The sequence below is a fragment of the Tinamus guttatus genome, unplaced genomic scaffold (assembly GCF_059628265.1).
Source record: "Tinamus guttatus ecotype Peru unplaced genomic scaffold, ASM5962826v1 Tinamus_guttatus_pri_ptg000089l, whole genome shotgun sequence".
Classification (NCBI taxonomy): Eukaryota; Metazoa; Chordata; class Aves; order Tinamiformes; family Tinamidae; genus Tinamus; species Tinamus guttatus.
This window is the reverse complement of record NW_028288623.1, coordinates 3,996,750-4,011,407: the sequence shown is the minus strand read 5'-3', so window position 1 is coordinate 4,011,407 and position 14,658 is coordinate 3,996,750. Positions and strand designations below refer to the sequence as shown.

The 14,658-nt window shown below is 42.1% G+C and overlaps 1 protein-coding gene across 3 annotated transcripts in view; it reads left to right on the top strand.

Moving 5' to 3' along the window:
• AMBRA1 (autophagy and beclin 1 regulator 1) overlaps window positions 1–14,658 on the top strand; it is a 113,444-nt gene that overhangs the window by 42,443 nt on the left and 56,343 nt on the right. The window lies entirely within an intron of this gene.

Here is a 14,658-nt window from a genome sequence, read left to right as displayed (position 1 = left end):
CTTCAATAACTGATTCCTGTTTCTTAAGAACCAGAAGCATCTCCTGTGTTTTTGTCTCTATGGACATCTCGTTTGAATGCATGTACGGTTTGTAGTCCTTGCTTTTGCCATAATAACAAGAGAGCAACCAAAGGCTGGACTCCAAGACACCTCCTCCCCTTCTCTTAGGAACAGTCGGAGCGCTCCTGTGGCTTAGCTGACGCACATGCCTCCCCATGCTCGCTGACTGTGTGGGCTTTGCCTTTGGCACGTGGAAACCACACGCTGCAGATAATTACTTGCTGCCAGGCAACACTGCAGAACTTCTCTGCAGCCTGGCTTTTTTGGAGACACCTGCCTTTAACCCTCCTCCACAGCTCCTCACAGTTTGCCTTATTCCTTTGTGGCAGGGAAATAGCCTGGCTTTCTCTACTTGCATCTTTTAGGCAACTTGGCTCCCGAAATGCATGTTAGTGCTGCGTGTAAGCTAAGATTGGGAAAAGAAGACAGAAGTTGTAATAACAGGGGTCTTAAGGCCAATCTTTTCTGTATGATACTCTGCTGGCCTTACTCAAGGCAGTGTTTGCTGGTTCTTCCTGCATCATGGTACCTTACACTGGAAATGGCTGGGACTCCACAGTAACGGCTTTTATTGACTTAAATACAAAAATGATTCATTCCACTAGCGCAATAGCTCCTTGTGGTATTCTGTTTATTTTACTTTATAGCCACAATTTTAGCTTTCGGAATGCAGTACGTTTGTGTTTCTAAACACATGGACGTTGTTACAGAAACGAGGAGAATTGAAGACATAAATATTAGGTGGAGACGTGGAAGATGAGAACTAGAAAATGGGGTTAGAGTTGTGGAATAATGAGAGTTGCGTGTGTTAAGCCCAGTTGGTCAGCAGCATTGCCATTTTAAATATTGTACATCAGAGCTACTGAAAGTTACAGTACTGATAACATAATTTTTAGTTAACCTGGGCCAGAGCAAGGTGGTGGTGTAGTTCCTTCTTCATTACCATACCATGGCAAAATTCTCCATTCAAGCTGACAAGCACATTAACCCTGGGCTGGCAGTTATGGCCAAGATTACCAGTCTTGGTGGAAGAAAATCAATTATGTTCCCATTAACATAGGCTAATCTAAGATCGAGTGCTTTAGTGTGCCTGATCTTATCCTGTATCCAGACTGTCATTTCTGAATTATGTTTAAATTTGTAAATGCCAAATATATTTCTTATGCAACATCTCCAGCATTTGAGAAAAGATGCCAAGAAACTGTACTCCTAATCTGACAGTTTGCTAAACACTAACAGTAGGCTTCTGTAGTGCAGTAACTGTGGTCAAATATCAGTGAGAACTGTTTGGGGGAAATACCCAATTATGCTTTCTCTTCTGCCCCCTTCCCCAGTTATTGCTGTATGAGGAGAGAAAATAAGAGGAGACAGATCTTACGAGTGTGGGAATTGCTTTGTGGTATGTTAAATTTCTAAATGTCAACGATCTTTTTGTCGAGTTCTGTCTGCATTTACTTGCAGCTGTCTGCTTTGCATAAACAACTTCCCGTTGTTTAAGTATTGCTCTCATGCAAGTGTAGTAGGCAGCAGCCTCAGGCCAGGTAAGAGCATCATATGAATAAATTCTTATAGCAGCCTGGTTTAATGAACCACTAAAACTTACAAGTTGCCTAAGCAGACAGGCTAATACAACATCACCGTAAGTCTGTGCATTACATTGTACATCAGTATAATGTAACAGCTCTTTTAGTACGGTGGGGCTCCGAGATGCTAGGTCCAGGTTAGACCTCCAGAGCACTCCCAGGCAAAGTGTAAGAAGGGGACAACAGATGGATGAAGCAGGTGGGAGTTCAGAGGGAGAATGAAGCAGTACTAGTCAACATGACAGACATATCTACATGTCATAAAACTAATTTGCATTTAGTTTTAGAACAAAAATGAGTCCTGACAGCACCCTTCTGACTGACTCCTCATTTACTGGTACAGTGTATGCCTCTCAGTTAGCTGGTATGATCTACTGTATCACTGTGCCTTGTGGCACCAAGTAAAACGCCGTGTCAGAATTTATTACATCAACATTGTTACCTTTAACATTCAAACTTGTAATTTCACCAAAAAAAATGTTGTTAGTTTGACAAGTTACATTTTCCTGTAAAGTCTATGTTGATTGGCAGTAATTACACTGTCCTCCTTTAATCCTTTATTAACTGAGTCTCATATCAGCTTTTTCATTATTTTGTCTGGAATCAAAGTCAGGCTGACAAGACTGACATGTCTCATCCTGTTTCAACCTTTTAAAATACTGGTATAACACTAGCATATTTTTCAGTCTTCCACACTCCTCTATTATTTCAAGACTCATCAAAAAATCTGAGAGTTCATTTGGCAGCTTTTCTAAAGCTCTTGGTAGTGTGGGTTGTAAGCTACCCTCTGGACTCTCTTTTCCTTGTTGAACTGACAGAAGTGATGAGGTTATGGTTTCCAAGGAGAAGTCCATAAAGTGAAACCTAGTTGAAGTATGTTTTGAAACTGGGAAAGGGATAAATTACATTTTGACTTCTAATTCCATAGGAAATGGCCTGCTGTGTGCAGTGTAACAAGTAGAATACAGTGTCTTGGGGCTGTTTCAGTCTTTTAATCTTTTGGGTCCTCTTCCATTTGCCAGCTAACGGAGGTGGGTTGAGTTTCGTTTTATTTTCTCCTTCTGGTGGGCTTTTGTGCTTCCCTGGGGCATGGAAGAGCTATTCTGTGGCATGAACTTGCACCTTTGCTAATGGGAGCTAGTACTGCTGCAGAGCTCAGCAGTGTGATGTGCAGGCTTTGGATCAAGGAACCTATAGCTCAGTTTTGTATGTGTGTGACCTCCTACAGTTTGTTGTTGTTGTTGTTTAATTGTTTGTTTTTCTTGGCACTGAATAATTCTGCCGACTGCTTTCTCTCTCAGATTTATCTTTGTTCTGACTCACTGCTGACCAAGTGCTTGTGACCCCATGTGTGTTTCTATGAGCTTTTCCTTGGGGCATTATAGCAATTACCTGGCTGCTTTGTGGTAGTCAGAGAGCTGTAGTGGAATAAAAAATGCTTTATTTTCAATTCAGTGGAAACTCGGAGAAAGAAAATTAGTGTTTGTCAGGGAACTTGCAGGAGGCTTTAAAAATTGAGCACAGATGTTAGTTTCATTTCTGGTGCCCAACAGGAGGCCTACATAAGAAGTCTGCTCGTTTAAGATATGGTTACCTAGCTTTATGAAATGCTTCTGTCTCACCTCTCTCTGTTTTAATAGGCATTTATTCAGTTTTGTGCAATTCATAAAATACATAAAGTATTTTTTCTTTGCATGAACACAGATAGTGTTTGTCTGTTCTGCCATTGCCAAAAAGAGTTATCCGTATAAATACAATTCAGCATAATTGCTGTGAGTCCTGCACCTAATGGGGAGATCCAAACTACGCTTGACATAAGGACTGAGCTGTATGACACACTTCATCTTCAGTTTTGAGTGATTCCTTTGCTATTTCTATGTAATAGATTCAGACCAGAGGCTGAACACTTGCACTTATTCAAAGAACGAGCTTCATCATTCTTTGAGATTTTCCATAGCCTGCTCCTAGTCAGACAGTGGCCTGCTATAAAGGTGAAAATGGTATAGCCGTGGTTATCTCTGCTTTGTTTGCCAACAGAGCTATGTAATGCAGATTGTGATGGCTGTTTATGCCTTTTTACTGGAACAGAGCTGAAGCCTTGCTCAACTCTCTTGAAGGTAATGATGTTGGAGTGTTGACAGCCTGCCCTTGATTGGGATCTGTGACTCCAAAGTGTAATGTTCAGCATCTGCTCAGATGCCATTTCTCTCAAAATTGTGTATGCAATCCCATTCTTGAATGTTTGGGTCCTTGGCAGAATTTCAGGTCACATGTCTTTGAGTCAGAACTTCAGTCTCTTGTTTCTATGCTTGTACCAGAAACCACTAGAACACAGTTGTTCATCTAAAGTTTCATTGTGGAAAAAATGTATTAAGAAGGTGGGTAAGTGTTGTCCTTTCTTTGTGATGAGAAGACGTATTGTTAGGCATACTATTTCTCCTAATGAGAGTTTGGGCAGTGGCTTCTTGTGAGTCCAAGTTTATGAACCAGACCCAGCAACTGAGGTGCCTCCTAGTGCATGTTCCCTCTGATCATTCCAGCCACATTAAGAGCTTGCTTTTGAAGTACACACTCATGGTGCCAACCCAGGACCAATTAAAATGGGTGTTGATGAGCCCTGGGTACATAGGCAGTGGATACAGAATCAGTTACTGCTGCACTAGAATTAGCTCCGTAACCCTTCACTTCTGCTCTGATGAGAAGAGTGATCGTGGTAAGAGGCTGGCTTGGTTGCCTTGGAAACAGTAGTGCAGGCAGATGCTCCAGTTCCTCTGGCACTGGAGGTGTGATTGATTCCCATTGCTCAAGTTCCCTTGACCTAATCCTGTTTTGTTGCTTGTGGTGTCCCTTGGTGAGCTATGAATTCTGTTCTGCAATGTCTTCACCCTTCAAATGTGCTTACAGTGGTGCACAACTGTGGAGACTGAGAAAGGTGACATCAGAGCTCTAGATGATGAACAAGAGTTGATGGGAAAATGTATTTTTCTTATCTCTGATGTATGCTTGTTTTTCTCACCATCAGCAAGTGTATGCATCACTTTCTGGGAAGGCTTTCTCAGCAGTTGCCTGGGAATAACTGTTGCTTTGGGACCATTAACTTCAAACATGTATCATTGACTTTTTGCTGTTAACTTACTTTTGCCTTTTGAAGTAGGTCAGCAACAGGAATTTGGAGTAGTGTCCTGATCCTCCTGTTTACCTTAAACAGATCTTTAGTGGGATAAGGCTATATGGTGAACATAACTGTGTGGCTTCTTCTGCAGAGGGTTTCTATTGCAAGTCTGCTGGGTACCACTTAATGTGGAAAGATGGGAACTTCTGAGTAGCCTCATTCTCTCTGCTCTCTCCATGGTCTGAGTGCTCACTAAATGTCACAGAAGGTTTGAAATACATATCTCTCTTTTTGTGACTGGAGAGCTATAGACACCCATCCTCTTCATGACAGACTCGGGAACTGTTTATAATGCATGTGAAAGTACAACCTCCCATGCAATAAATGTAAAGAAGGAAAGTGCAGCACAGAAAATGCTTGCGGAAGAGAAGGGAATGGAAAATGTGCCTTTGTGGAATTGTTTAGGTATTTGCAGAGGTGCTGATTTCCCCAGTGCAGTACCGAAACCTCTGAAGTCAACAGGATTTTGTAAATGTGGATAAGACTTTAATTATGTGACATACGCCTATTTAAGAGTTCATTTGTAAAGTGGCTTCATCTGTTCTAATAGCGTACTTGCACTGAGTGAGCTTTCATGAAGCTTAGCTGCCAGAGCTCAGCTCTCACCTGCCTTAGCCCCTCTTCTACTGGTGCTCTCCTAGACCAGTATTTCTCTATGGAAAATATTAACACTCAGTCACAGGGGAGTATACCTTAAATAAAATACCTCCATAGACTGGTATTGTAGATGGATCAGATGAGAGTGAAATAAAATCCTATGCTGTGTGTTAGCTTTATTCGGTATTACCTTGATTCTTGAATTCTGCTTTTTAGATATTGTAGTAGTGGCTACAAGATTGTATCACATCATGAAAGTGGTCTGAAAGTGAACTTCTTAGCAAGCATTCTTAAAGTGGAATGCCACCTGTGGACTTCCCCTGAAGGTAGGAACTAGCTTGTTCGTGCTGACAAAATGGAAATCAACTTGTATTTAACTTCTTGTGGCTGTACAGCAGTCACAAAACTCATCCACAGATACTACATTTTCTCTAACAGTTCCATCTCTGAAGTACATCGCTCATTTCTTATCTATTGCGAGATACCAGTGAACTTGTGTTCTTTCCGGCTCTGCACTTTAATTGGCAGCCCAGCTGCCCCTTTTCTCTTACTGTAATCTGTGTCATCCTGTAGCATTGTAGTTTGGCTCAGTGAAGGCTGAAAGGTAGCTAATGCGATTAGGTTTGGAATGAGCCACAGCCCATCTCTTCTGAAATACTAGTCCTCAGCAAAGACCTCAATATGTTCCTGAACGGGTGGCATTGGTTTCAATACTACTGTGAGAAAAGATGATTTAGTTCTGTCCAGTTGGACATCTCGTGAAAGAGGGGAGCATATAATGTTGAGAGGAAGCCATAATATGATGAAGGTTGCTTGTGTTGCTTCCAGTTACTGCCATCCAAAATGTCAAATTCTGCAGCAAGAATCTATGCAGTTACTTATCCTCTTTTTGACATCCACTCCTGACATTTGCTTTCAGATATAGAAAGCATAGGCAGCATGAAAGCGTTAAGAGTACTTTGGGTTGTCTGCTTCAATGCCTTTCTTACTCTGTGTCTCTGCTTGCTTGTTCTTGGCTAGGATGTAGAGGTTTCCGTGTTGCTGGCTGTGAACAGATTCCATTTGAATTATTCGGCTGGGGCATTGAGAGTATAAAGCACTAGAGACTGAAGGAAAAAGGGAGTAAACAGCCTTGAATCAAAGCAAGAAGCATAATTGTTTTAAGGAGAGAACTGTTGTGACATGCTACCCCCATGTGATTCCAATAACTAGGCTACTCTCAAGGCCTGTGTAGAGGATCCAAAACCAGTTTAACTTCTACCATAAACTTGCGCTATTATGGCATGTTTCTTTGAAATGGAAAGAGCTGTCCCTTCACACTCAAGAGCTTGAAGTAATTCCTCTTGTATGAGGAAAGGCTGGGAGAGCTGGGACTCTTCAGCCTGGAGAAGACTGAGTGGGGGATCTTTTCAATGTGTTTAAGCATCGGAAGGGAGGGTGTAAGGAAGATGCGGTCAGATTCTTCTCAGTGGTGCCCAGCAATAGGGCGAGAGGCAGCAGGTACAAACTGAAATGCAGGAAGCTTTGTCAGAACGTGAGGAAAAACTTTACTGTGAGGATGACTGAATATTGGCACAGGTTGTCCAGGAAGGTTGTGGAGATACTCAGAAGCTGTCTCGATGTGGTCTTGAGCAACCTGCTGTAATTCAGCCTGGTTTGAGAAGGGGGGATGGACTAGATAATCTCGAAGTCCTTTCAAAACTCAACTGTTCAGTGATTTTCTGAGCCATGTAAGTACACAGGACCAGTGAAATGATTTTTTTGACTTGCTGTAGGTGAGAGAAAATTTATTTTGGGTTAAACCTGTATTTCACTAGTTGATAAAGGTGTGACTAGCTGTATGCAATGGGATAATCTGCTGAACCTGTTATAAAGCCCTCTGGTGACTTTGACTGCAGAGGACTTCTGGCTCTTTCAAGTCTTGTCTGTGAGCGAGCAGACTTCACTGGAGCATTCTTCATTACTAGCTTTCCATAAGAATACTTATCTTGTGCTAAGATTCTCTTATTTTTTGTCTCTTCTGGCAAGCTGAACCTAAATCCTTGATCACCTGCTTACAGAGAGTAAGTGCCTGTAGAAAGATTTGGAGAAGATTAGCTGCTGTGTATTAGAAGCATCACTTATATATATTTTTGCCATCACTGTTTCGAATGAGTGTAGCTTTTCCAGTCAGAGCAAATGCAGGCCACTTCGTTTTACCGGATATGTTTGAGGTCTGAAATATCAGGGGATTTTTGGCTAGTGTCTGGAAATGTGACTGCACTGAGATTGGCATTAGTTGGGAAGATCTGCCTTAACTCAAGTGCTCCAGACATTGTCTATGACTGGCTGCATTTCAAGAGCTGTGGAGATGCAACGCATTGTCCTTGGTTATGCTGTCCTGTGAGAGAGTTTCATTTAGGAGAAATATGTATGACCACCCTTCCCCATGCTCCACATGAGGTCCTGATAAAAGATTAAGAATTTCTAGACATGGAGACCTGAAGTGCTTCCCATCCTGTTGGGAAGATGGCTGGAGTGATGATTGCACTTTCCAAAAGAGAGGTAAAGATGTAAGTGTACAGTTAGGTCTCCATGTGTATTTTTGGAAAGACATTTCATGGAGTGGTACTGAAGGCCCTAAATTAGGCTGAACTGGTATGGAAGATTTTGAACAGTTTGAACAGCTTGAATTATTTGAGCAGTTAAAGGAAGCAGTTTCTATAGCATGACTCAGGGCCGGAGACATGATGTGCTCCAAGTAAACCAGCTGTGAGATACTGTTAGAAACCTGGAGTGCAGCATTGCTGGTGTGTTGCTGTTGACCTTTAGAAGAACAAGGAGTTTGGGGTCTAGGTTTGATCCACGCCAGTCTTTCATCTGCAGATAGTAAATTATGGAGTGTGACTAGGGCAATCTCAATATACAGATAGTAGAATATGGAGTACGACAGTGGCAATCTCAGTTTGTGTATTTGGGGGGCAGATCTTTCTTGCAATTCCTTAATCCCCTGTGCTGATCCAAATAAAGGAACACTGTGGGTCCATGTTATTGTAGTTGAGTGTGAGATAATGTACTTGCCACCAGTAATTTAAATCCTATTTGCAGGTTTTGTTTACTGTTTTGGGTGAAATAGGAATTCTGAAAATACCTTTGGGAATTTGTGATGAGTAAACCAAGGGAATGTGAATTACTATTGTGGGGATATGGTTCTAAGAGTTTATATAAGGCAGGCAATGTCAGGGAGCAGGAAATTGTTGTTGTGTTGTGTGTATGATCTTAGTAATGCCATTCCAGATGACGTGCAAATCCACTTGCAGCTCTTAAAGAAGTTTATTGTAGTTAGCTAATCAAAGAAGTAGTAACTACTTGATTGGTCTAGATATATCTGTAAAGGAGAAAGATTTGTGGTAGAGCACCATTTAATTTAATAGACAAAAGGCATAAAAGGATGCAGAAGCTGACACCAGACCAATTTAGACTGGAAACAAACGGAAAATGTTTGACTGATAATGCTTTTTGTTATTTTTTTTTTCCTTTTTCCTTCAGGTTCTGGTGCATAAAGTTCACCACTTCCCTTATGGTAGTTAACTTCTGAAACAGATGTTTCTTTTCAGTAACTGCAGTATTCAAGCTAGTGAAGATAATTCCTGAGCTCAAAGAACGTTTGAGCATGCTGCTAGTCCACGGTTCCTGGTGCTCAGGGGTCTGAATTGGATGTCCTCAGTGATTGCAGTGCAGGAGAGGTCCAGACAACCATTTTCATCATGCCGTGAGCTACATATAGTTTGTTCCAGTGCCCCAGAGTGGTAGCTGAGGAAGCTTGTATCGTATATGCTGATGTGGGCTGTCCCAGTAAGCCTTTCCTGTATTGGTGGCTGTAAAGCTAAAGGTTGCTTTGAGACAGAGAATAGCTCAGAATGTAGCTTGGGGAGATGATAATGTTCCTACAATTGAAGAATTTGGGCTGATTCCTTTTGTGTTTTGTGTGCATTGTTAAAGTTATGAATTTCTGGATATCGTTGTATCAGAAGGGGTAACATTTTGCAGAAGTGCTCATCTTTTTGTGAGTTGGTAGGGCCCCTTGGGGACACGTCTCTTTGTGGGTGGTAAAGCGCACTTAGCCATAAAAGTAATTTTCCACAAATTCTCTTTATTTAAAAAAAAAAAAAAGAAAAAAGAAAGAAAAAAAAAAAAAGGAAAAGGTTACCCACACTCTGGTGCACAGAGGGAGTACAGGGAATTTGTGCAGTCTGTGCAAACAGGATAGAAATGCTCAGCGACCTGCAGCATTTGTCTGCAGTTTATGGAGAAGAGTCATGATTTATTTTTTTTTATTTAGCTGTTATAACATTAAAAAGGGGTAAATTTCCTTACCCTATATAGTACCTTTGTATAGATTTTTGTGGACACCTGGGCATAAAAACATGAGAAACTCTTGCTATGGCAACATAGCTGTATGAGGGAGATGGTAAAGATGCTGCATATTGATTTCTGGCTCTTTCCCTATGTCTGTACTGTTGAATCTTTGTGCCTGGTACCTTGGAAGTTTGATATTTGAGTAATGCATGAGTCTGTTATCATTCAGTGTGTGCAAGTTTAACATTGTCACTAGCTGTTAGATGCTGCATTGCTAATGTTCCCTCAGCATATTGTCGTCTTAGTTAATATCTTGTCTTGTTGTTATGGTTCTGCTCTGATGGGTTTCCCTGATTATAGGGGAAGGATGCACAGGAAGATAGTGTAAGTTGGTCACAACTTGCCTGCATCTTTCAAGTTACTTTTAACTTATGAGTTTGTCCTTCGTGCTATGTTTTATCTTAATGTAAGCCATGCCAAGAAGTCCTTCTCTGTATGGAGGCTGAAGGAGTTCTGAAAATGGGCTTGATAAGGACAGAGCCCATGGAAATAAATTTAGTCTGTGGGCTTTTTCCAAAGCATAAAAGCTGCAAGCGTTATGGATGTTGAATACATAAAAGGTAGCAAATGTTCTGTGTGGGACAGAGTCTCTTAAAGACAGTCAAGCAGAAAACCCCAGCAACGTTGCTGCAATAGCAAACAAAAACCCTGAGCAAGATAGGGGCACTGTGTAAACTCAGATTAACCCTTCAATGCGCTATTGCAAAGCTCAGTCAAATGTAAATGTTAGATAGAAAGAGAAATGATTCTTGCTTATTCTTCTGATAGTCTGTTTTCCCTCCATGCCCCCCCCCCCTTTTTTTTTTTTTTTTTTTTTTTTGGAAAGGCCTGATGCCGCTTGCTGGGTAGAGCACAGGAGGGAAAGGCCTAATGCTGCTTGTGAGGTAGAGCACAGGAGAGATGGCGTCTTCACTCAGATCAGGGAGTTGGTTCTGAGCTGAGCAGGAGCTGTTAAACGTGATTCTATTTTGTTTCCTTGGACAGTAGCTTGCCGCTCTCTCCTGTTGAACTCAGTGCTGCCGGTAGTCCAGCTTTTTCTGGCATTCGGGAGTTACCATGTGTGAGAGTTCAAAATCAGCAAGAGCAGTGAGCTGCCGTTTCATCTGTGAAGTAGTTGCTCTGGACTATCAAATTCTGCTAAATTCCCTGCTAGCCTGGCTTCAAGAGTCTGGCTCTTCCTTGCCTTGGGACAAGATGCGTATCTCTTGCCTCATGCACTGCCTGAAATGACTACAATTGCTCGAATCTAGAACTTCAACTGCATTCAGCATCCTCAACCCCCTTGTCTTGTTTGCAGCAATGGGTGGGAGAGAGTATATAGGTATGGCTTAATGATCCATTAAATAATTTCAGAGCTGGTAGTAAGCACAGTGGTTTTCTCCAAAAAAAAAAAAAAAAAAAAAAAAAGTGGGTGCTAGGGTTTGACACGGTGTAGTTTGAGAGCTAGAGATGAGAGGACAATAGATCGGAGGGAAGAGGTGGCTGGGATCGTTTTCCCTTCTCATCCTACACATCCAAAGTGTGGTCCGGTGAATCTGAGGAATTCTGAGATGTAAAAATTTAGTGAATATTTTGTTTTGTGAGAGGAAAGAGAAGAGCACTAAAAAGATACAGTGACAAATGATAAAGGATGGAAATTGGCACAAAAGAAATGGAGAGAGGAGGATAAAATCACTGGGGTGGCTATTAAGTCAGAAGTGCTGGGAAGATGCTTCTGTATGTGACAAGAAACTGTGGGAGGGGAAAGGTAAAGTGAGTTGGAAAGATGGAGGAAGTAATGTAATTTTGTAACTTTCTTATAAGTAATTGAGATTCTGCAAGAGAAAAGGAGGTTGGAGAAGGGGGGGTATTGAGGAATGAGTCAAAGGTGGTGACAAGGGAGCTGGGATTGCAGGCGTGGGTTTCGGTTAAGCGGGAGAAGTTTCTTTCTTCTCTCAAACAATTGTTCCCATTAGCAGCCCCGGTGTGGGCACGCGTGCGCCCAGCCACGAGGCGCGCGGCCCTGGCGGGCTGCCCGCGCAGAGCCTCGCAGCGGCTCCCGGTTCGTGCCCAGCTGGGTTAGACCTTCGTGGCCTCCCTGAGGAAATGGCGGGAGTAGTCTGTGGAGGGCACGGAATTAACCGTGTGTCGGTGTTTTCGTTAGAGATGTCCTGCAAACCAGAGGGAGATGGGCCCAAAAGCTGGTGAGGGACATGACTTTGGGGAAAGAGGCAAAGAAACCTCCCCCTCCTTATGAGGGAATTAGAGAAAATCCAGAACTGCTTTGACAGAACAAAAGAGAAAGAAGACATAGGAGGAAGAGGGTTGAGGGTAGGTGACTAATAGTGTTTATAGACTGAAAGTCGTACAAGAGGGAGTGACCATGTGTGAGGAAGGATTGATAGTGAATACCGAAAGACATTAGGGAATAGCAGGGAGGGAGACAGTAACAGGTTAATTGCTTACAGTCCTGATGGGGTGAACAGATCTGCATAGCTGTTCTTTGAGTGATGAGGTGAGAAAATACTAAGCTGAGGGCCGGAGTGCAGAAGGCAGAGTCATAGAAGGAGTGTGAAGAGAGTGTGTTTCTGCCTTCTCCAGGCTTTGGCTTGGCTGTTGAGGTTGCACAGAAGATTCGTTGTTTATTGGGTGTATATTTGTTTCTGTTGACACAAGAAAAAGTGGAAGCTGAAGGCCACATCTTACTGTGAATTTGCTGTTTGCAAGGAAAATAGTGTTAGATGGAAATGTTCTCCTATGTTACTGTGGGGGAAGGTCAGAGTAGTGCAAATGTGATCTTTATTTTATTTATTTATTTTTATTATTTATTATTTATTATTTATTATTTATTTTTATTTTTATTTTTATTTTTATTTTTGTTTTTATTTTTTTCTGTCTGTGACACCTAGCAGCTACTACAGACCAGCAGAGTGTCTTCTGGAACAGGGTGCAGGAGCTAATACCCTAGCAATCTATTGTTATCTGCAAAGTAGGCTTTACTGATACTCTATTTTTCATTGGAAAAAGTTGCTTTTGAGAGCTCGGTAATGATCTTTTCTCTGCCCTAAGTTTCTTTTGTTTCAAGGTTCTTGATGTTGGGTGCCCATGTATAATGTCTGTGCTTTAAGTGTCTTAATTAAAAGCGGGAATCTGGTAACAGTGCCTTCTCTCCAGCTGGCTGTGAAAAGATACACGCCTGTCTCCCGCTCTTACAGTTTTAGTGACTTACTGCCTACCTTTTGCTGTCCCTCTGAATGGTAAGTCCCAACTAGATTGTCCTGTGAGGATGCAATTTTACACTGAGCCCTGGAACTCAGAGGGTAACCTGGAGTATTCATCGTCATTTAGTCTGTGCTGGTGCTGATGCTTTACGTTGGTGGGAGCTAATCCTCTAGGTTCTGCAGCTGAGAGGATGAGATCTTGGAGCTTCTCATCAGGGTTTCCTACTAGTTTGTGACCCCTATCTCCCACAAAGCCTGGGCTGTTCCACATCTTCATTCTGTGTAATCTAAAATCTTAGTATCAACCAGCAAATAGGGATTGCCCCATTTACAGTGTCTGAATTTCCCTTCATCCTTGCTTACAAATACATTGGTGTAGCTGAACTGGTTATATTTGATAGCAGCTTCTTGGTCAGGTCTGCTTAGCATCCTTTGAAAGTATTATGAATTAATTCAAGTCGGATTAAGGTCAAGTCTGCCCTAAAAGGAAATAAGACCTATTTGAAGGAACAATCTCTTGTACAGCCCAGGGCCTGCATGCTGAGTAGCCGAGCTGCTCTTCTGCTGCCCCGAGCTCTGCTTTGGCTTGAGATTTCCTGCCTATGAGGCTGAGTTTGACTCTTAACACTCCTTAAAATAAAAGGAAAGTGTGGCAGTCTCTATTGATCTTGCAGTTGCTTTTGCAAGTGCAGTGAATCGGACCTTTCTGGGCTGAACTCAGCTGTGCCAGTGATTTACACAAGTCACAAACTCCGATTTTGCGTAGAAGGTCACGCTGTTTTGTGTGTTGCACTATTATTTTCATATTGTTGCACAGTGCTCCCATGCAGTCTGGACCTGGGTGCTTTGTCAGTCTGGTTCTGCTTACTCTGAGATCTCAATCATCTTTGTGAGCCTGACTCCCTGCACTGGGTTCACGCAGAGATTATTGCTCACTGAGATACTGCAACCTGCTCTGTGTATTGAAGGTAACGGCAGTAAGGAAGGAGTCTCACTTGCATTGCTGTCATCTAGGTCATCCCAAACTGCCCTCAAAACTTCCTCCATCAGAAAGTATTCAAAACATTGTGTGAGCCAAGTATTTAATTTACGGTAGGTTTCTTTTACTCTGTTCTTTTCCAGTTGGAACAGTGCGGTCTCCCCATTATGTTCTTCCAGCTTTGGCTTCTTACTTTCCCTCTCATTGTCCGTTAATTTTAAGCTGCCTTCTCATTAGTTTCACTCTCGAAAGTTTCTGTTTTTTCCCCACTTTGCTCCCCTCTCAGGAGCATATTCATCCCCTCTCATGTGACTGTTTACTCCTGTTTTATGCAGAAAAGCGCTAGTCAGTCTGCCTGCCTGCTCTGCAGCTGCAGTTCTGCCTTCTCCCCCTTTCGCTCATCAAATTGGAGAGGTCTCATGAATTGCTCCCTCTGTGGTGGTCTTCCAGGTTTCCATTCACTAGGAAAGGTTAATACCTGTTGACTTCTCAGATACAGTGAGCCATTGGACTGGGTAGGCACTCCACTGAGCACAGCACACTGTTTAAAAGGAAAAAAGAAAAAACTAAAACATAAATGCCACCTGTTAGCTGTTCATTTCCCCTAAGACATTCTGTTAGTTTTATTATATGGAGTTTGTTTATTTAAGTTGTCAGGACTTGCATTCT